The sequence below is a fragment of the Peromyscus maniculatus genome, chromosome 2, assembly GCF_049852395.1.
Source record: "Peromyscus maniculatus bairdii isolate BWxNUB_F1_BW_parent chromosome 2, HU_Pman_BW_mat_3.1, whole genome shotgun sequence".
Classification (NCBI taxonomy): Eukaryota; Metazoa; Chordata; class Mammalia; order Rodentia; family Cricetidae; genus Peromyscus; species Peromyscus maniculatus.
Genome location: NC_134853.1, coordinates 42327039 through 42350612, shown reverse-complemented (window position 1 = coordinate 42350612; position 23574 = coordinate 42327039). Strand labels below are relative to the sequence as shown.

Here is a 23574-nt window from a genome sequence, read left to right as displayed (position 1 = left end):
TGTATATAATGCTTTCTCGTGCTAGATTGCTATAACATTATTTTTAGTTGTTTTAAAAAACAGAAAACTCGTTTCTACTTAGAGAATGTATTTAGACACAAAAGTTAAATCAAAAGAAAATCTGACTCAGCAAACATAACAGGATTAATTTCCTTTTTTTCCAGTTCAGTGTTTTGTTTTGGGGGTTAGGGGGAGGGTGTGCCGAGACAAGGTTGTATGTAAAGCCCAAGCTGGCACTGACTGTTACACAATGGAGAGTGACCTCAGGAGCTGGTCCTGTCACTACCTCTCAAGTAATGGGATTACATCACCATGCCAACTATTCTGAAATGTTTTTAAAAGTGAACAAACTAAAGCAATCATAAATACTTCTTTTCTGTTTCCTTACTTATAAACTGGTAAGCCTTTATCTGAAAAGTGGAACTTCAGTTTAACATCATTTACTACTTCCTAAGACCATAAACAGTAAATTGAAGATTCATTAAATAAAAAAAAAATAAGAAAAAAAAAACTCCATCCAAAATTATACATAGAATCCTCTACATGGTAATGTCACTGTTTAACACATAATCAATCTGAGCATCTTGAGAACTTCAGTTTCCAAAGGAGTGAATACATGTGGGAGAAAGTTCAGCTTAAAAGCTCAGAGGGAAGTCAAGTAGATAAAGGAGGGACTATGATTAAAGTATATTATAATTCATGGAAATTGCCTTGTGCAATCTATACAATAAAATAATGAGTATTTGCTTTAAAGCTTATTCAAGTTAAAGCTGCCTTGACAGTCACCTATAATTGAAGCTGGTGAGTAGAAAAGTTTTGGCTGGTGCTTCCATAAAATGGCATTTTTAAAACTGCAGCCATCAGTAGTTGAAACTGTTTGCAGCCATCAGTAGTTGAAACTGTCTTCACCCTGTTTTGATCTGCCTATAGATATGGGAGAACACTTACATCGGCCACTTGTTTCTTTCAAATATCATCTTCATGTTTAACTTAAAATAATAATTACTAAAAATTAAAATTTAAAGATTAATATCAAACTACAATCACTTAATAATGCATAGTAAGGAAAACACTGTTCTACCACATTAATCTCATTTTGCCTCTACCTATGATCCATTAAGGTAAAATCTGTAAGAAACTTGTACTTCCATTAAGATTTTAGATATACTTTTCATACATTTTATGCAAAAGATTAAGGCTGCATACATAAGACATGAACAAAAATATTGCCAGCATTCTATAGTTCTTGTAAGACCAAGTGCAAAAGCTAAAAATCTGGAAATGAGGGTTCCCATTCCAATTTCTAGCTGCCTAATTTACATAAGCGTCTAGACTTGAGACTAGGTCAAAAGGACAAAGAGAGGCTGCTCTTCACTTGAAGATGCTTCCATTACTGTCTGAAAACAAGTTATCAACTTTAAGAAATAAGGTTGAAACGTAAGGAAATTCTTTTTTTTTTTTATGTTATAATATGATTACATTATTTCTCCCTTTCCTTTCTATTCTTCCAAACCTTACACTCTCACACTCTTACAAGTCCATGGCCTTTTCCCATTAATTGTTGTTACATTATTTCTCCCTTTCCTTTCTATTCTTCCAAACCTTCCCACACTCTTACAAGTCCATGGCCTTTTCCCATTAATTGTTGTTACATACATACATTACACATAGCAAATATAGTACATATATTCTTAAACACATAAACACAACCTTCTCAGTTTATATAATGTTACTTATATGTATGTTTTCATTCTTGACTACTTAGTATTGGAGAACGAATTGGTGTGATCTTTCCTGGAGAAGACAATTTCTCCCACTCTCAGTATTCTTGAGGGAAGACTTTTATTTATTTATTTAGTTTTATTTTATGTGCATTGCTGTTTTGTCTGCACATACCTCTGTGTGAGGATATCAGATCCCCTGGAACTAGAGTTACAGACAGTAGACTGCTGCCATGTGGATGATGTGGGTAACACAGGTCCTCTGGAAGAGCAGCCAGTGTTCGTGGCCACTGTGCAATCTCTCCAGACCCATCTTAAGGGAATTCCTTAATGTTTCCTCACCTAGCTTGTTTTTCATATTATCTTAATAAAAGACAGTTAATAATTTCAGGAGTAGAGGATAGGGTGGTCCAGCTGTAACCCCAGCATTCAGCAGACTAGGACAATAAGATCGAGTTTGACTCCTCAACTACATAGCACACCAGACACAAAAGGTTTGTTTGTTTTCCAGTAAGGACTTTTTTCACAAAACAATATAAATATACACAAAGAGCACATTACTAATAGCTAATACAAACATTTGTTTTAAAATGGAATTGTTTAATTTTAAAGTAACTCGAACACATATCTTTATCAATTAATCAAGGAATCATTAACATTGAAGTAAATTTAAAAGATAAAATACATTAATAAAAGGCAGAATTCAGGGACAGCCAAGTGCATGTGCTGCTCTTGCAGAAAACCCAGATTCAGTTCCCAGCACCTATGCTGAGCAGCTCTCAACCTCTGTAACTCAAGCTCCAAGGAGATCTGATACCTCTGGCCTCCACAGGCACCTGCACTCTCATAAACATACTCAGAGGCCAGCAGACACAAAGACACAGACACAGACACAGACACACACACACACACACAGACACACACACACACACACACAGACACACACACACACACTTAAAAGCAATGATTAAAAAAAAAAGGCAGAGCTGAAAAAGCAATATTACTATATTCACAGAATGTTCTCTCAAGCAGAACATCAAGTTGTCATGAATGTTCAATGATGCTGATAGTTACAACTCACACTTCATGTCTTCCGAAAGAGAACCACAGGAAAATAAGACACAGGAAACTATGAAGGCACAGCCAGTGGCTTCTGAAAAGAGACTGAAAGGTCTAGGGTAGGAAGAACCACCTCATCATTATACACCATTAAAATGTGTGTTTGCCCCATATATATATATATATAAAACCTATCAACAAAACCTATCAACAAAAGCAACAGGCTAGGCTAGGCTAGGGCTGAGAAGATGGTTTAGGTAAAGGCTTTGCTGTACATGTGTGGGGAACCTGAATCCCCAGAACCCATGTAAATCCAGGCTCCTTAGCTTGTCTGCAATCCCAGTGTTCCTACCGCAGATGTAAGGCAGAGCAAGAACCCCAGAAGCTCACAGCCAATTAGCCTGGCTATGCAGCAATGAACAACAAATATCCTATCTCAAACAATGGGAATGGTGAAAACAAACACCAGAGGCTGTCCTCTGACCACTACAATCACGCCATGGTATACATGTACCACACCCCATCCTACCCACACAAAAAATGTTAAAGCCACACATGCTTCAAGGTCATCTTCAGTTATATGCCAAGGCCAACATGGGTTACATGAGAACCCGTCACAGGAAGAGAGGAAAGAGAGGATAAAAGAAATGGGGGGCGGGGGAGATTACCAACATTTATATTTTTTTAAAAGTATTACCATATACATCAAACACAACAGTAAAAGTTGCCAAGGGAGAAAAAAAGAAACAGTACTCTAGATGAAATACAAATGTAACTTTGTATTCAATACATCTGGATGTTACTTATTCACATAAGCCAAGGAAGAAAAAATTTTATGAAACAATAAGGCTTCATTTCTATAATATACAGTTTTAAAGAGAAAATACTAAGAGTTGATGCAACTTTTTTTTGGGGGGGGGGAGGGTTCAAGGCAGGGTTCCTCTGTATAGCTTTGCGCCTCTCCTGGATCTCACTCTGTAGACCAGGCTGGCCTTGGACTCACAGAGATCTGCCTGCCTCCGCCTCCCGAGTGCTGGGATTAAAGGTGTGCGCCACCACTGCCCGGCAGTTGATGCAACTTTTAACAATTAACTTTTAAGAAGAAAATAGAGTCAGTTTATTAAAAACAAGTAAGAGTTACTAAGAAATATCTAGTTATTCCATATATTAGAAATTATTTTTAAGACTTACTGAAGCTCATTTATCATAAATAACAAATAACATATTTCTAATGCAATAAACTCTAAATACCAATTATCTTCTTTTAACAACTGTACCTAGCCCTAACCAGCTCATTTATACATCAGTTAGTCAATGATTAAAGTATATATGTAAAGTTCAATGACACTAGGTAAAATGCAGCAACTATTTTCTACTTATAGCTGTGTCACCTTCATGTGACATTCCACAGTCGGACAATGAGATGTGGTACTACAGACACCTGTTTGACAGCCATCAAGGAAACCCAAAAACTTTACATTACAAGAATGAGGCTCACTCGGCTGTTAGCATTTTCTAGAATGCTAATCCATAAAACAAAGGCCAAACCAAAAGGACTCCCTAACACATACCTGGAAGAATTGAAGGGAGGAAATGACCAGATCTACAATTTCAGCTAAAAACACTACGGCCAAACAGCACTGCATGGCTGTTCTTCTTCCCCATGGAGCAAACTAGGATTAGTAAATTACTTCCTGAAGACTATTTCTAGAAGGCATCCTGAGGATCTGCCACTGCTTACTTAAAAGAGCCTCATTGGCTGTGAACTGTAGCATAGGTAACAAACCATCAGAAACTAGGATGTGCCCCATCCCTACATACAGACTGGTCAGCAACACAAGCAACAACCTAAATGGAGTTCTAACCATGATGGCACAGGAATAACTTAAAAGCAGGCAAAATTTGACCTGTTAAAAGCCATCATGCCTGGGTACTACTGCAGACAGGCCAAAGGCAACCCTCTGGGTCGTGGCCTGGTTAGGCTCAAGTAATAACATACAACTATACCCTTCTAATTATTATACAAAATCCAATCTGGCTTTCTAAATGAATTGATGGCAATTCAAGCTAGTCTTGAATTCTCAGTAATCTTCTTGCTTCTAGATGGGATTTTAGGCATGTATCACCATGCCCAGCTCAGCCTGATTCTTAAAGATAATTTGAACCACTCAAATCTCTGTGCTCATTTGTAAAGTAATACCAAGACTTAACAACTATTAATATAAAAGCATTTTTGGCTAAACCTTAAAATTTACCATAACAGGGAGTAGATGAAATGGTTATTTGGTTTCTATGAAACCAATATAAAGTTAATGATATTAAAATACACATATAAAGCCAGGTAGTGATAGTGCTCGCCTTTAATCCCAGCACTTGGAAGGCAGAGGCAGATGGATCTCTGTGAGTCAGAGGCCAGCCTGATCTACAAAGCTAGTTCGAGGACAGGCTCCAAAGCTACAAAGCAACCCTGTCTTGGGAAAAAAAAAAAAAAAAAACCACACACATATAAAATACCTTTTAATAAATTACATTATCAGTAACTCTAGTTATATAAGACTTTAGGAAGTGTAAAACTAAAATTGCAGATCATAGATCACAACAGGTAAAAAGTGAATTATAAATGCCAACAATGTGTCAAAACATAAAGTCAGATTAAGTAGCACATGCATATAATCCTAGTACCTGGGAAGTAAAAGCAGGAGGATCAGGAGTTCAAGATCACTCTTAGCTACATAGCAAAATATTTGAGCAAACTGTGTAAAGATGTGTTGTTTTTACCTTGCCAGCCTAAGGCACCTGATCGGTTTAGTAAAGAGCTGAATGGCCAATAGCTAGGCAGGAGAAGTTAGGCAGGACTTCTGGGCAGGGATAAAAATTCTGGATGAATCTAGGCACATGAAGGAGACACCAGCAAGACAGCAACAGAGTCAGACATACAGAATGGAAGAAGGGTAAACAGTCACTTGGCAGAATGTAGATTAATAGAAACAAGTTAAATTAAGTTGTAAGAACTACACAGAAACAAGCCTAAGCTAAAGGCCAAGCTTTCATAATTAATAGTATGTCTCCATGTCATTATTTGTCGGCTGGCAATGCAAAGAAAGTTTGTTCAGAGAGTTTGGTATATCTGGTGCCCAACGTCTGGCACATATATCCACATTGGGCCTGAAAAAAACTTCTGAACACAAAGTCAGACACAGCCTCTTGGTGACCATGGTCTCTTAGGCTTGGCGCTCACAGGGTACAGAGGCATGGTTCCTTTAAGAGGCTCTGCTGTACAGCTGAGCACTTGAGCAGCTGGCACACTACTTGGGCAGGAGACTAGATAGAAACACCTGCCTCAGTGCAGACAACTTCCCAGCGCTGCGACAGTGGGCACAGCAGTAGCCTAGCAGTTTAAGGTTTGGCTCATGTGGTCAGAGAAACACTGCAGATGAGAAAAAAATGCCAGATCTAGGCCAAAAGACCACCTAACAGGTACAGTATGCTTGAAAATGTACTTAGGTGATGAAGAAAAGAAAATGGGTATAGACGTCATAGAAAAATAAATAGTTTAAACATAATAAAGTCTTTAAAGAAAGAGTAAGTAACATAATTAAACCAGTCTATATATTTTAAGGATATTTTAAAACTTCAGATGGGAAGTCAGGAAATGTGTTGCGTTGGAGGAAGAAGTCATAGCTTTTGTTTCCTATGGAAACAAAACTAAGCAAAGGTAGTTAGATTCAAGGATCTCTTTCTGAAAACATTAACAAAGGGATATAGGAATGATTATTTAATCTACTTTTAAACTAAAAGGCAACTAGTAATCTCAAAATTTATAAAGATCAGATTTGACTGGGTGAGACCTCCTGAAAATCTTGGCTACAGACATGAAGGAAAAAACAAGAAAAACTACAAGACAAGTGACAAATAGGCTGGTTCCTCTGCATGGGAACAGCTCTGAGACTGGATGAGACATGATAAATCTTGTTAGCTAGAGTCCTTATAGCCAGAAGTTTCTCCAGTCCCACCCAGCACCATGGTCCCGCAGCTGCTTATAAAATAATCACTCAGAGGCTTAATTACAAACTGTATGAACGATGGCTTAAGTTTCCTGCTAACTAGCTCTATCATCTTAAATTAACCCGTTTCTATTGCCACATGGCTGGGCATTACCAGTCTACTGGCATGTTGCTCCTTGGGCAGCAGGCTGGCATCTCTCCTGTCTCTGCCTTTCTTCTTCCTGTCTCTCTCTTAGATTTCCCACCTAGCTATAACCTAACTTGCCATAGGCCAGAACAGCTTCTTTATTAACCAATCGTAGCAACACATATTGACAGCATACAGAAAGACCATCCCACAGCAAGTCCTCATGACATTATTATATGCCATCCTTTCATACAGCATGGATGGAGAATTATATTAGTCTGGATATGCAGTCCAAAGGGACTTATAGAGTTGACAGATACCTTTTACCTGCTCAAACATGAAACAAAACATCTTTAGCTGCCTTGTACACAACATACATTCTGTACCTGTGGTAATGCAGATGTATGTTACCCTTAACATTTTTCAGAAAAAAAAAAAGAACCAGACAGTAATACAGACAAGTAGCCCAGGTGATCCAGTCTCTCAGAATGCCTGTTTCAGCTTCCTCAAAATTCTACATCCAGAATAACTTCAAAGTGGTTAGCTGAGATGGTAGAGCCTCATAGACTATTCCAGTCAGGACATCAGATAAGTCCTGCACATTCCAATCACACTGAGACTGGACAACCGCTAGCTCTCCCAGGACCTGACCATTATCTTAATTTTCTCAGGGTCCCCTAACAATGTTGTTGCCCCCAACATCAGCATTTTAAGAACACAATGCCCACATTCCCAAGAAGTGAGGTGGCTGATTTTTCGTCATTCAGTGAGTTATGGATGTTTATCATTGTTTGGGGGATTGGTTGAAAGTTGTTATTGGTCATGGTCAGGGGGAAAAAAAACTAAGCAAAGGTGGTTAGATTCAAGGATCTCTTTCTGAGAACATTAACAAGGGGATATAGGAATGATAGGATAAAGAGGTAGATTATTTAATCTACTTTTAAACTATAAAGCAACTATTAATCTCAAATATTTTATACTGGTATAGATTTTTATATATTGACACAAATTTAACATTTTTATTTTATATTTTGTACTCAAGGGATTTTTGTATATTGATACAAATCTAAGGTTATTTTTTGTTACATTATATATATACACATATATATGTATATATGTGTGTGTGTATATATATATATATATATTTAAAAATTTAATGTGAAGTTCTAGTCCTTGAAAGCTATTATTGCAAACTATTTTGGATAATTAAGAAATGCAGATTAGTAGCTAATCATCTATAACAATCACAATTATAGTCATGTTCGGTATATTTTTAAGGTCAAACATGTATTTTAGATAGACAGGTGGTCCTCAAACATTTTGGAGATCTACAGAATATGCCATTTAAGATTTTTTAATAACATATGGCTTTTCGTGACAATGAGATACATCTGCTTCTGGCAGTACCAATCTACTTCAAAGAAGATGATGGACATTGAAGAACCTCCATATGGAGTTTGCTTTCTATGTGGTAAAGCTAGCCATTGGACAAGAAACTGCCCTTGCCTCGGCTGTTTAAAATATGCTATCCAAACTGGAAAAGCAGGACACAAAAGTAGGTGACTGCTGAACTTTGCCAAAACAAGGTAGGACAGTCCTTCAAAATTCCTGCTTCACAGGAAAGTCTGTCAGATATTCTAGATCTGTAAGCCAAAGATGGATGCCCCAACATTGCAAAGGAACCTTGGGTGACTGTCCCAGCAGCCAGATGTCTCTGTCATTTCTATAGTTTGGGAAGTTACTTGCTCTGCATTTCCTGTTCAGTAAGGTACTATTTTATCCTTCTCAGGTCTTTGATGGGATTGAAGACTAGATAATTATAACATCTTTATTAGTAAATTTAGAAAAGAAACTTACAAAGGAGATGTAAAGTTTATAAGGTTGAGAAACATAAAAGCTAAAGTTGTTTAAGAAAATGCCTTAAGGTCTAAAAGGATATTTTTATGCTGGTAATATAAGTTATGATAGAAAGTGTATAAAAGGTATAAAACTCTGAATTCATGAAGATATGATAGTTTATCCAAAGTTGCCAAATACAAATGGACAGGACATTATGAATGTAATCCTTACTTGATAATTGTTCTTACTATGTATAGTTTTACTGTGTTAGAGTTAAAACTTTTCCTTTTCATTCAGACAAAAAGGGGAAAAGTTGCAGGATATTTGAGCAAACTGTGTAACGATATGTTACTGTTTTACCTTGCTTGCCTCAGGCACCTGACTGTTGTAATAGAGAGCTGAATGGCCAATAGCTAGGCAGTAGAGGTAAGGCGGGACTTCCAGGTACAGAGAGGAACTCGGATGAATCTAGGCATGTGAGGAAGACACCAGTGGGACACTGAGGGAGTGTCAGTCCTACAGATGGAGGAGAGGTTAAAAAGCCACATGGCAGAATGTAGATTAATAGAAACAGGCTAATTTATGTTATGTGAGCTAGCTGGGAACAATCCTAAGCTAAAAGCTTAGCTTTCAATAATTAATAATAAGTCCTGTGTCGTTTTCAGGTTGGTGGTCCAAAGAAAGTCTGAGAGCTTGCTAACCTCAATGCCAACCTAAACTACATGGGCTATATTCACAATATAATTAGACATGTGGGTAGAGTGTGCGTGTGTGTGTGTGTGTGTGTGTGTGTGTGTGTGTGTGTGTGTGTGTTTCTCAAAGTTCTTCACATTCTATCTAATACTGATTAAAGACAACTACTGCCTAACTTTTCCTAAGTCTTGTCATGTAATAGTTTAGTGACTCTACAGATGAGAAACTTAATTCTCCCTTCTCTAGGTTTGGAAAGAGCCTCAAGAAAAGGTCCTAGAACTTACTAACAACATCCGGAAAGGCACCAGACTCTTCTAAGTCTATGGATATAACTACTACTTCCTTCTTACTTCATTTTAATAATTTTTTTTGGGGGGGGGACAGTGCCTCATGAGTTTTTTGTTGTTGTTACTGGCTTTTTGAGGCACGGTCTCATTGTAGTTCAGGCTGGCTTTGAACTCTTGATTTTGCTATGCAATTAATGATTTTCTTAAATTTATGATTCTCCTGCCTCCACCTCACATACATAATTTATGCAGCTTTATATCTTGAAACAAATTATTTTTAACAAAATCTATTTCCCCAGAATTTTCATTGGCTTTTCTTCCTTTTTTTTTTTTTTTTTTAAATGGGACATTGTAAGGTAGCTCAGGCTGGCCTTCAACTTTAATCCCCCTGATTTGTGCTGGGTTATGAGAATCACTACAAGGCCCACCTCACATTTAGTACACCTGAAAGCAACCAGGGTCAGCAATGACTGAAGCACTGTAATGTGGATTTACTGAGCAGAATGAAGAAGAGCTAATAAAAGCATTGCTATGATTCTCTACTGGGCATTCTCAGCAGCTGGTACCTATATTATATTATATATAATGTAAATATTTCATGAAAATGATAAATGAAAGAAATTGCAATCTATAACAAAACTAATATAAGAGTAAGTAAATCTTACAAATGAATATATTAGACTCAAAACTTATTTAATAGAAAAATCTTTACAATTCATTAAATATTTTCTTTTTACCTGTAAGGCAAATTTTCTTGTTGCTTCAAGCCAACTATCATCCCTATAGACATCCATAACATAAATATTATTTAAAAATCCAGGTGTCTTTGGGGCTTTATGTTACTGTGGATGTGGAAAGACACTGAAGTAAAAGGAAGAAAAGGGGAAGCTATTTAAAAGTATGTCTTTCAATACTTTGGAGCTTTGAGCCCTGGAAATGACTGTGTTGCCTCCTCAACAACTTAAGATTAAAGAGGCTGATACTCAAGCCTCTACCTTCAGGAGTTTAGAAGAAAACTGCACCTTTCACCAAGGGAAACGAGACAAAAAGAATGAGACTTTTGTAGTGTGTGGAAAAGAAATGAGGGAAGGATTGTGTTGAGAACAGGGTAATTTCTTGTGTACACTGAAGAAATAGAATGTGGACCACATGTGTAAGGATGAAGACTGACAGTACTTTCCAAGTACATGCCCAGACCTGGGTAGATATACTCTGAAGTTGTGGAAACTCATGGATCCTTTACATTCAAAGATACTCAAAACAAAAGAGAAATCCATCCTTCACTATAGGTTAAAGCCAAAGAAATTTTTTAAAAAATGGACAAAGCATTTACAAAAACAAGAGAAGGAGATCTGGAAATTAGACATTCAAGGACAGGGAGGAAGAATGTTATGAAACACTGTCTTCAGGATATGACATGTCCTGGCCCTGACAATCATAAAAACACAGCTGATGGGAAATGTTTATCTGTATGCTATGATGAATATATGTTGTTTGTGGGGCATTTACCCACCAACCCCACAGCTTCCCAGAGTTTTCTTGAGTGTGAGCAGCAGGAAATATTAGATAGAGGGATTTATTGTGGAGAATCTTGCGGAGATAAACAGAAAATAAAGGATAGCCTCGATAGGGCCTGGAACCTTTTCCAACGGGCCCGACTGTCTCTGCCCCAGGGTTTTTATAGAGACACCAAGGGGTGGAGCAAAAGACCTCCTCCCCCAGCACAGCCAAGTGCAGACCATCTCAGACACCTGCACTCAGGCCCGTGGTCCTAATCATCCTCTATTCGGACCTGCTGGGTAAAGCCATGAGGAACCCGAGAACGGGCTCCCACAGGTCCCCCTTCCTTAATATACAAAAAATAACTATTAATGGCTTTCAGCAATCTCAATAGCTGTTACCCCTCCCAATATGGGAGTAGAGGATGATAAAGATGGCATTTCTCTTTTGAATTAGGTCCAAGGTGACTACAGCAGTCTTAGCTGCCTCAAGCCCTTTCTAAACCAAAAACTCTTAAGGTGACTACAAACTTAAAGAATCCTTTAGCTTCATCATTACCATTAACAGGTTAACATAAATACTGCTATACGTAGTCACAATTCTCTCAATCTTACAACTCAAAGCAAACTCTTAAAAGAACCATTTGAATTAGCATATATGGTGCTATATATAGTTAACAATTTTCTCCGTCTTACAACTTTAACTTAATCATTTGAATTTTCTTGTTAACAGAACATAGGAAAAACTTGGATGTATTCACATCAAACGATTCTTTAACTCCACAAAACCAGGGTGCATTAATATCAATTGGTTTCTGCAAACATAATTCAATCTCATAACTCCTTTATAATTTTTTAAAAATCTCAAACCTAGTTAGAGGAACTCAAACTTATACAATTCCTACAAACCCATATTGAAAAACAATATTTTCAATCTAACCATTAACACTTTGAAAACTTTTAGCAAAACATCCAAAAGCAGTTTCTTAATAAAACTCTTTACACACTTTAAAAGTAGTCTCTTAGTATACCCCATTTGCATTTCTTACTAACAAAACATGACATTTATCCACTCAAACAACAATTTAAATTAAATAGACTAAGGAATATTAACTCTCCCTTTTCTTTATAATTTTAAGCAAAATCTCAAGCCTAGTTAGAAAACCCAAACTTTTCTGTTTAAACAGTTCCATTTGTAACACAAAACCAGTTCTATAAGTAATTCCATTTTTACATAAACAGTTCCACAAAACAATTCATGCATCACCAGTTAATAAAACATATATGCATACACAAAACTGTATCTTGATTCTAGGTACAAATAAATTTCTTCATTTATACAGTTCCATTTTTAACCCAATTCCAGCAAACAGATCCTAGGTCATTACTATGAATAAATTCAAAATTGTCCCACTGCAATGAAATCTCTATTGTTTATTTCATTTCTTACGTCTTAAAATTCAAATGATAAATTCTGGTACTAGCCTTCCAAATATGAGAAATCCATAACCAAAATCTTTGTAATTTTATCTCATTTTAAGTTCAAAAAGTTCAAACAAGAAATAAATTCTGGTATCAGGCTTTCACTTCCAAATATGAAGAGACGTTTTTCAACCAAAACTTTTTGCAGTTAACAATTTTTGTTCAAACAAGAGTCTCTGAACTTTTATTCTCAAGCCAGTGACATTTTTAGGTACAGTAGTATTCTAAACCGCACCGTTTTTGATGTTAGCTCAGGTTTTTCTGTGTTGCGTCGATTTTCTACGGATCTCAGCTGCAGATGTCTTGTTGTGCTGGTTCTGGCGTCTGCCATTCTTAGCTTCTTAGCAGCTTCTGGAGCTTTGAAACCATTCAGACTGCCTATTTTGCAGTCTACTGGGACACTTAACCTTCTGTGTCTCCAGTTCTTTCACCATATACATTAAAAATAGACTCACAGCCGGGCGGTGGTGGCGCACACCTTTAATCCCAGCACTTGGGAGGCAGAGGCAGGCGGATCTCTGTGAGTTCGAGAGTTCGAGGCCAGCCTGGGCTACCAGGTGAGTTCCAGGAAAGGTGCAAAGCTACACAGAGAAACCCTGTCTCAAAAAACCAAAAAAAAAAAAAAAGAATAGACTCACACTTAACATTTACACTTTTTTACAAACTCACATAACGTGCTTAAGCATAAACTCACTCAACATTTACACATTTTTACAAACTCACATATAACATATTAACATGTACTTATTTATATTTTAAGGAAACTATAGAACTACTTTAGCAAATATATTTCTTATTATATACTTATATTCATTCGATCTTATTTCTTATTTAAACTTACATTTACAACTAGCATCTTACAAGCTTATTACTACATGTCTTAATACTACCTTAGATACTTCTTGCAAGCTTATATTCTTTTTTTTTTTTTTTTTTTTGGTTTTTCGAGACAGGGTTTCTCTGCGTAGCTTTGCGCCTTTCCTGGAGCTCACTTGGTAGCCCAGGTTGGCCTCGAACTCACAGAGATCCGCCTGGCTCTGCCTCCCGAGTGCTGGGATTAAAGGCGTGCGCCACCACCGCCCGGCCGTGCAAGCTTATATTCTTAAAGGAACTCTATAGATCTACTTTACAAACTTATATAGGGCTACTATTAGTATATATCTAACTTAGCAAACACCTAAAAATTTCTTAACGCAGATCTAACAAAACAGAATAATTTCTACAAACTCGCATATCTTATTTTCGTCTTTCTATTTCTTACTCTTAATTATTATCACCATCTCTATTAGAAAGATTCTCTTAACTAGACAGGAAGTACATACATCATTTCTAAAGTTTAGAGTTTAGAGTCAGCTTTGTTATAAAGCACTGGGATTTAGTGAGTGTTGTCATTATAGACTTGTGATACTTGTTGCTAGGGGATTGTAACATTCTCAGGACGAAGCCACACCCCAAAGTTGCCGAGTTCTCTCAGCCTTTCTGGAACCGGCAGAGATGCACTGTCAGTGGTAAGACGGTTTTCAACTAGAGGCTGTCCCTTTACCCAAATTCATAATAGCTCCCCTAAGTACTTCAATTCAGACAAACGTTTCTATTACAGCAGTACTTTTGGTTTGCTCTACCAAAAAACTTCACTTCACACTGAGGGTGAAATTACTGTATTTAGCTGCTATAAAGCTCTTCGCCAAATACTGCACAGCTATTAGGTGATATAAAGTATTTTTCTAAAGGAGCTAGTAAAGCCAAAAGTGGCACAGCTCCGAACTCTTATTTCCTCACTGTTTGCATTAAACCAGTGACAAAACCTCAAATACTAATCGAGCCACTTTCATTCTGGTTCCTTTATAGGAACCTCATTGGAGCTGACCTTCCTTAGTCCCACGTTAGTTAGTGAACTAACTAACTTCCTTAGTTCCCTACCAAACGCTCCGGTAACCACCAAGCTTCATTCTCGTGAAAAAACACAAACATGTCCTCGACCCCATATTACAACAGGATCTGGACCCTTCCATAATCCCGAGCAGGGATCTTTCCATTTCACTTGAGCAAAAGTCGCTTGGGTGCCACTGTGCCAAAATCTATCTGTGGCAGACTGTTCATAGATATCCATATTCAAAAAGTTCAGAACAAAAAGTATGATTTAATGCATTATGTGGCAATTGAGGGTAAATTTCTTCCTTTTATTATTTGAAGTTGTATTTTAAGACTGCTACGAGCCCTTTCCACAATACCTTGTCCCTGAGGATAAGGAATACCTGTTTTATGCACAATTTCCCTTTGGGTACAAAATTGTTGAAATGCCTTACTACTATATCCAGAACCATTATCAGTTTTAATAATTTTTGGCATACCCATATACGAAAAACACTTCCAAAGCAGTGCAAAATTACATGTTCTGTAGCTTCCCCAGGTTGTGCACTAGCCATTAAAAATCCTGAATAAGTGTCAATGGTCACATGTACATATCTTAATTTGCCAAATTCTGCAATATGCGTAACACCCATTTGCCATAGATAATTGGAAAGAAGACCTCCAGGGTTTACCCCTAAGTGAGGGATAAGAAAATGTTTGGACATACCCCACATCATTTAACTATTTGACGAACTGCTTCTTTGGTAAGATTGAATTGCTTTCTTAAGCTTTTGCTATTTTGATGAAGAACATATGACTGTTGAGCCATTTCCACTTGAGATAATGCTACTATCTTTGTTAACTTATCAGCCATTGAATTACCCTCAGCTAAAGGACCAGGAAGATTAGACTGAGCTCTATTATGGCCCACAAAGCATGGCAGCTTTCTTTTGTGGAATAGCATCTTGAATTTGTTGAAACATTTTGACTTGATTGTTGTTAGTTCCAATATTTTCACCAAAACTGTTACTATTCAAAGCAGTCAAGAACCTAGATGTTCTTTCATGAAACATATCCTTCATTAGCTTACTTTGAGAAAAAGCATTTTCAGGATTTAGTATTTTCACTTCATTAGCTTTAACTCCTGATGTTATTAGCAGCTGTAATATTTAGCATTGACTTCTTATAAGGAACTTTCAGGTAAAGCAACTATTTTGTAACACAGCTAGATTTTCTGAAGTTTGTTTCCCATCTATAAAGCAGTCATTTCTTTTTTGAATGCCTGTTTCCTTGTCTCCTTATTAGATTTACAAAGCAATTACTCATTGCAGGCAGTTTGTTCAAAAGGCAAAGAACTTTTTAAATTTCAACATAAGTTTCTTCATATCTAAAACAACGTTCAGTGTATAAACTGCTTTTCCCTTGTTTTAAGGATTTTAAAGTGGCTTGTTTGCTCTTAAAGGTAGCTTTTTGTCATCCAACTACCGTAAAAACTTTGCACAGCTATTAGGGTAAATAAGGCATTTTACCAACGGAGCCCCAAACAATGAAGCACCCAGTTCCATATCCTTTCAATTTTTCATTGGAACTGACACTTAAACCCTTAGACAATTTTCCCCCTTATTCTTTTAAAAGCTGTATTTTAATTTTAGAGCTAACAAAAGTGTTTCAGGGCAATGTCACCATCTTAAGCGGAAAAACTACCTTTCCCAGAATGCATTTCCCTTATATCAGTCCATAATAATATCAGTCCCTTATATGATTTCCATATTTCTTTTCGGGTCTGAGAGTGAACTGGTTCTCTTTTACTAGACTTGCCTGGGAGGTTTGAACAAAGTCTCTTGCCTTTGCAAACCGGAGATTTGAACAAGCATTTTACATTTTCAGCTATGGGACATTGGGAAGTTTCTGGTCTCTGCTCAGCTGGCTTCAACAGGTGTCTCTCCTTCATTTGACACTGGCCCTGATCAGAACCGCACCTGCCTCGTTAGCGCGCAATGTGGCTGGCATTTCTGATAGCAACTTTCCTCGGGGCTTGTGTTTGTTTTAGCCAGTCAGTGAAAAACAAGCTCATGTACAACAGCTTTTCCATAGCCCTTTCAGAGAGATTTTCTCCCACTGATTTTATTCTCATTTTGCTTGTTCCTTCCCCCCAAGATGCAGAGCTTCAGCTGTCTGCGGCTCTGTACCTCTGCTAGCTGCCTTTGGAGGTAAGGACTTTTTTTTTCTCCCACTGAATCTGCCTCAAACTCTAGCAGCTTTGTCAGGTCATGCATTTTCTGGGGAGGAATCTGTTTCTTTAGAGTCTTTCTCCCAGACAGTATCCAATTTGGTCTCAGTTTATTCCCTCTACCCCAGAAACAGTTTCTGACACTACAGTGGCAGCTTTCCCTGCTACTGAAGGTAGGGGCTTTTTGTCCGTTTCTGTTTTCGGGGTCTGTGTGGTTTGCGTACAGACTGAAAATCTAACAAGGGAGGTTTTTGCCATTTCTAAACTCCCATTAGGACAGGTGTTTTGCCCCATCAGGCCTTCACCTGGCCCAGTCCCCCAGTGGGTTGCATTTGCTTGTCTGGGTGCTCAAGGACAGAGCTCATGCCAGAGGCAATCACCCCTCAGGGCTACACTCCATCTCACCCGGAGTCAGCGGAAACAAAGCTTTTCCCAAAGAGGTGCTTTCTCTGACAGAAAAGAAAGCTTTACTCCTAGATTGTTCTGTTCTGCCCTGGCTGGGCTCTTTCCCCAGACAGGGTTCTGACTCGGCAGCACAACTGCTTAAGACACGGTTTAGCTTTACTGTTTTCCCAGGAAGGTCCTTGCTCTGATAGGAAGCTTTTTCTCAGATTTCTTTTTGCAGCTGTGGACCTATCAACCCAGGACTTATAGGAAAGTGGACAACTGTGCCATTCCCACCGGCTTTAGCTTTGGTTGTTCATTAGCAATCTTCCCCTGGGTCCTGTACCTTCCTGCCTCAGCTCTGTGCTCTAGGAAGTTTACAACTGCAGGAACCCTAGTATCCCCAAAATGCACTCCAACTCAGAGATGCTGGCCAGTCACCTCTGGGTTTTTGGTCAGAAGCGAGGATACAATGCTAACAGTTTGCATTGCTTCAGGGGATCTTTGCATTAGGAAGATTAGGAGCACCTTTTCATTCTGAAATGCTCACTCAAACAAAATCCTTGATGCCTCAGCTTGGCTGTAACTGAAAAGCTTAGCTTTTTTGCCTTTCTCAGGTAAAGTTTCCTGCCCTCTTGGGCTCTCTATAGCTTTTTACCCACCCTCTCCCAAGCATTTCCCTCAGGGTACTCTGACCCACTGTCTTTTACTAGCTTGAAGAGACAGAGCTTAGAAGAGGTTTTTAGGAACTTGTCCCTGCCTCCTGCATTACAGGGAGGATTGTTAAAGCTTGAAAGAACTTAGAGAGGTTTTGCTGTCTTGAGTTTGTTGTTTTCCCTTAGAGTTAATCACAGGTGGTCCCCATACTAATATCTTCAGGTGATTCTAATTTTTGTCCTTTTGAGAAAGTTAAAGGCTTTAGTTTTTAAGTTTAAGAGAGCTTTTGAGAAAGATTAAAGCTTTTTAGAGCGATTTTTTTCCCCCAAAATTTTCCAAGAAAAGCTTTAGAGTTTAAGAGAAAGATTTTTTTCCCCAGGAGAAAGCAAAACCAACTTTCCCCCAAACTTCCCAACTTTAAACTTTGATTTCTTACACCCCCATTTTTGCCTCAGGGAGAAAACAATTTCTCCTGCTGCTTGGGCTTAGCATTTCAGCTGTCCCCAGGTCAAAAGCTTCCATAGGAAACTTTTTCTTCCCCATAAGCTCAAAGAAGAGCTTTTTTACTACCCGTAAAGCCCAAAGAAAGATTTTCCCCCCAGTTTGCTTTCATAGCCCCCAAAGTTAGAAAATTGAAGAGTTTTTTCTGTCTGGTTGCCTTACTTATTTTTTCCTACACGATCTTACACTTCTAAGTTTTTCCTACACTATATTACTACCCTATACCTTATACTTATTTTTCACAGATAGAAATTGAGAAAGGGATAGAAGATAGAAAATTTTGACAGAAGAGAATTTCGCTGCAGCATCAGACTTCCTTCCAGTCCGCTTTCCTTTTCTCTCAAGGATAAAACCTCTGCCTCTCAATAATATATATATAATATATATTTTTTTCCATAACACCGGCATGCCTTTCCACTGGCAGGGCTGACTCAGCACTTTTGCCAAAAACTCTGTAATAAAACTATTATTTTCCTTTATCTTTAGTCCCTATTACTTTGTCTTTAGTCCCTGTTCATTTGTCTTTAGTCTCCCCTTTTTTTAGTCCCCCCCTTTTTTCTTTAGTTCCTTTTTTTTCTTTTTTCTTTAGTCCCTGTTCATGGTGTCATTCTGTGGGGTGTTTACCCACCAACCCCACAGCTTCCCAGAGTTTTCTTGAGTGTGAGCAGCAGGAAATATTAGATAGAAGGATTTATTGCGGAGAATCTTGCGGAGATAAACAGATAGAAAATAAAGGATAGCCTCGATAGGGCCTGGAACCTTTTCCAACGGGCCCGACTGTCTCTGCCCCAGGGTTTTTATAGAGACACCAAGGGGTGGAGCAAAAGACCTCCTCCCCCAGCACAGCCAAGTGCAGACCATCTCAGACACCTGCACTCAGGCCCGTGGTCCTGATCATCCTCTATGAGGACCTGCTGGGTAAAGCCAAGAGGAACCCGAGAACAGGCTCCCACAGTTGTTCCCATTAGTTAATAAATAAGCTGCTATAGCAAGGCAGCTTAGAGGCAGGAAGGAAATCCAGGGAGAGACAAAGGAAAGAGAAAGGGAAACACCAGCCTGCTGCCCAAGGAGCAACATGCCATCAGACCGGTAAAGTCAAATACCTGGCAAAACATAGATAAATAGAAAAGGGTTCATTTAAGATGTAAGAACAAGAGGCCTGCCATAGGCTATATAGTTTGTAAATAATATTAAGCCTCTGAGTGATTATCTATAAGCGGCTGTGGGACCAAGGGGCTGGGCAGACCAGAGAAACCTTCCAGCTACACACAGCAGCTGTGGATGTCTGCACAAGATCTACATGTGACTGCTGCGTCACCATTGTGTTATGGATGAGGGGAAGGGGGTGCTCCTGAGGTCCCAATCCTTCCTGATGAGTTATTAGCAGGGGACAGGTGTCATTTTCTTCAGTGGTGCAGCCAATGGGAACTTACCCATGCACCAGTAAATAGATCCTACTGTGCTCATACACTTAACCCTAATTAAAATCAGTGTGGGGAAAAAAAGAGAAATAAAGACAGAAAGACAGATGAAGAGAGGAAGACTAATGGAAAGAAGGGACTCAACAAGAGCAGGAGAGGGTAGTGACGGAATATGATCACAACAGATTGCATGAATCTCAATCTCTCAATCTCTCTCTCTCTCTCTCTCTCTCTCTCTCTCTCTCTCTCTCTCTCACACACACACACACACACACACACACACACACACACACACACACACACACACACACACAAATAAAATTCCAGGAATGTAATAGGCTAACTCTGTCAGAAGGCAGATTCAAACAGAATGTTAAGACCAGTTCCAGAGAAGACAAAAACCTCCCTGCAGACCAAGCATGCCTGTGGATTACCATCAACACTGAACCAGCCTAAGAACAACTGCACAACAGGAAGAAATAATTTTATAGCTGTGAGCTTTGATACTACTAGACGGATTCATGAATTCTTTCACACACAGGGAAACAAATGCAAAAAGGTAATAATTTTCTGAAAATATCTATTCTATTCTTCTGGTAGTTATGTTCTGTCAAGTCCAGCAGGCATTGATAAACACTGAACCACTGTCACTAGCGTGTAGCTGTAAGTTTCTCTGGTCCCACATTTCTATGGTCTCGCCCGACCCCACAGTCCCACAACCGTTTATAAAATAATCACTCAGAGGCTTAATATTAATTGCAAATTACATGGCCTATGGTTCAGCCTTCTTGTTAACTAGCTCTTACAACTTAACCCATTTCTATTAATCTATGTATGGCAACATATTCCATGGCTTTACCTGCATCCCATTACATGTTGCTCCTTGGACAGCAGTTTGGCATCTCCCCCACCTCTCATTTCTTCTCTATCTCTCTTGGATTTTCCCACTTGGCTCCATCCTTCCCTGCCATAGGTCAATGCAGCTTTATTTATTAGCCAATGGGAGCAACACATATTCATAGCATACAGAAAGACATCCCACAGCACTAGGGGACGTGTGTGCGTGTGTGTGTGTGTGTGTGTGTGTGTGTGCGTGTGTGTGTGTGTGTGTGTGTGTGTGTGTGTATAAAATAAGTTATAATTTTACATACTAAAAACTCATCCTGATAGAATTCGCTTAATTTTATATCTAAAATGAGCTCAGAATGTGCCTTGTCTAAGAGCCCCAGAGACTGGTGCCAGAGTTCAGACTGAAGCTCTCCTCACTGGCCTCAGTGCAATGCAATTTCTTACCCAATACAAGCAGAAGAGAGGACAGCCCTGCAACACTTCTGCTGGGAACATACAACAGGAATTCAATCTCTGCTCCTATGCACAAGGTCAGCAAATGACACCAAAAGTGCTGCACTCATGAGAGCTATAAAAGCACTGCACTCGCCAGACTGTGGTGGCATGACCCTTTAATCCTAGTCACTGTGCATTTGAGTCGAAATTAGTCTACAAAATGAGTTCCAATACAGCCAGCTGTTACACAGTGAAATCCTATCTCAAAAAAGGAAGGAAGGAAGGAAGGAAGGAAGGAAGGAAGGAAGGAAGGAAGGAAGGAAGGAAGGAAGGAAGGAAGGAAGGAAGGAAGAAGGGAGGAGGGAGGGAGGGAGGGAGGGAGGGAGGGAGGGAGGGAAGGAAGGAAGGAAAGAAAGAAAGACACATAATATTCATGGGGCTACAAAAGCATTGCACTCATTGGGAGGGATGCCACAAAAGCAGTGCACTCATCAGGTTTACAACTAAATTTACTCAAACAAGCAAATCCTCACAAAATTGGCAAAAAGCAAAAAAGGACCATTTGCTATACAGATGATCCAAATTGGGGGGGGGGGGAGTTAATCCCAAAGATAGTCAGGTGAACCATTTAGAAAACTTTCCTATCACTGAGATTTCCTCATACTTTGTAACAATGTTTAATGTAATAAAACTAGAGAAGCAATTATTCCGGAAATGAACTATTCCATGCTATGTTATCTGCATTCTCTTTGCTGCTATTATTACCGTAAAGGATAATGGTAATAACCATAAAGAAAATCACCAGCATATCAACTTTTCAAGGTAGCAGCAATAACAGGCACAGATGACTCAATATGCTACCAGAGACACTTATGCATCTACACTCTTTCATGCTCTAGTCACAAAAGCAGGCAAATGAAACCAGCTTAGACATCCATCAACTGATGAGCAGATAATAGAAGTGTGGTACACACAATGGACTATTATTCAGCTGTAAAGAAAAATGAAATTAGCAGGAAAATGGATGAAACTGGAGTAAATATAAAATAAGGTAGCCCAGGACCAGAAAGAAATGCTGTGCTCTCTCATATAGGTGCTCCTAGTTTCTAATTGCTACATATATGCATCTAGGTAGAATAACGGCTGCAAAACCAGCAAAGTCCATGAGACAAGAAAAAGGAGGTTTTAAGAGGGGAGTAGAGAAGACACTAGAACACATGAGATGAAGAGAGATGCTGATGGCAAAAGCATACAATGAGGGCTGGATAGATGGCTTAGAGGTTAAGAGCACTAGCTGTTCTCCCAGAGGTCCTGAGTTCAATTGCCAACAACCACATGGTGGCTTACAACCATCTCTCATGAGATCTGGTGCCCTCTTCTGGCCAGATATGGCACCCTCTTCTGCCCTGCAGGGATACATGCAGGCAGAACACTATATAATAAATAAATAAATCTTGGGAAAAAAAGAAGAAGAAGAAGAAGAAGAAGAAGAAGAAGGAGAAGGAGAAGGAGAAGGAGAAGGAGAAGGAGAAGGAGAAGGAGAAGGAGAAGAAGAAGAAGGAGAAGGAGAAGAAGAAGGAGAAGAAGAAGAAGGAGGAGAAGAAGAAGGAGGAGAAGAAGAAGGAGGAGAAGAAGAAGAAGGAGGAGAAGAAGAAGGAGGAGGAAGAAGAAGGAGGAGGAAGAAGAAGAAGGAGGAGGAAGAAGAAGAAGGAGGAGGAAGAAGAAGGAGGAGGAAGAAGGAGGAGGAGGAAGAAGGAGGAGGAGGAAGAAGGAGGAGGAGGAAGAAGGAGGAGGAGGAAGGAGAAGGAGGAGGAAGAAGGAGGAGGAAGAAGAAGGAGGAGGAAGGAGGAGGAGGAGGAAGGAGAAGGAGGAGGAAGGAGAAGGAGGAGGAAGGAGAAGGAGGAGGAAGGAGAAGGAGGAGGAAGAAGAAGAAGGAGGAGGAAGGAGGAGGAGGAAGGAGGAGGAGGAGGAAGGAGGAGGAGGAGGAAGGAGGAGGAGGAGGAAGGAGGAGGAGGAGGAAGGAGGAGGAGGGAGGAAGGAGGAGGAAGGAGGAAGGAGGAGGAAGGAGGAGGAGGAAGGAGGAGGAAGGAGGAGGAGGAAGGAGGAGGAGGAGGAAGGAGGAGGAGGAGGAAGGAGGAGGAGGAGGAAGGAGGAGGAGGAGGAAGGAGGAGGAGGAGGAAGGAGGAGGAGGAAGGAGGAGGAGGAGGAAGGAGGAGGAGGAGGAAGGAGGAAGAGGAGGAAGGAGGAGGAGGAGGAAGGAGGAGGAGGAAGGAGGAGGAGGAAGGAGGAGGAGGAGGAAGGAGGAAGAGGAGGAAGGAGGAAGAGGAGGAAGGAGGAGGAGGAGGAAGGAGGAGGAGGAAGGAGGAGGAGGAGGAAGGAGGAGGAGGAGGAAGGAGGAGGAGGAAGGAGGAGGAGGAGGAGGAAGGAGGAGGAGGAAGGAGGAGGAGGAGGAGGAAGGAGGAGGAGGAAGGAGGAGGAGGAGGAGGAGGAGGAGGAGGAGGAGGAGGAGGAAGAAGAAGAAGAAGAAGAAGAAGA

The 23574-nt window shown here is 39.5% G+C and overlaps 1 protein-coding gene and 1 long non-coding RNA gene across 6 annotated transcripts in view; both read right to left on the bottom strand.

The window, feature by feature from the left end:
• The window catches only part of Pcmtd1 (protein-L-isoaspartate (D-aspartate) O-methyltransferase domain containing 1), an 88469-nt gene that overhangs the window by 27387 nt on the left and 37508 nt on the right, over positions 1 to 23574 (bottom strand). The gene's annotated exons all lie outside the window — the stretch shown is intronic.
• Positions 72 to 22697, bottom strand: LOC143271820 (uncharacterized). The gene is made up of 2 exons (XR_013049030.1): positions 14034 to 22697; positions 72 to 924 (listed from the first exon to the last, which is right to left on the bottom strand). It is a non-coding gene; the product is annotated as an uncharacterized LOC143271820 (long non-coding RNA).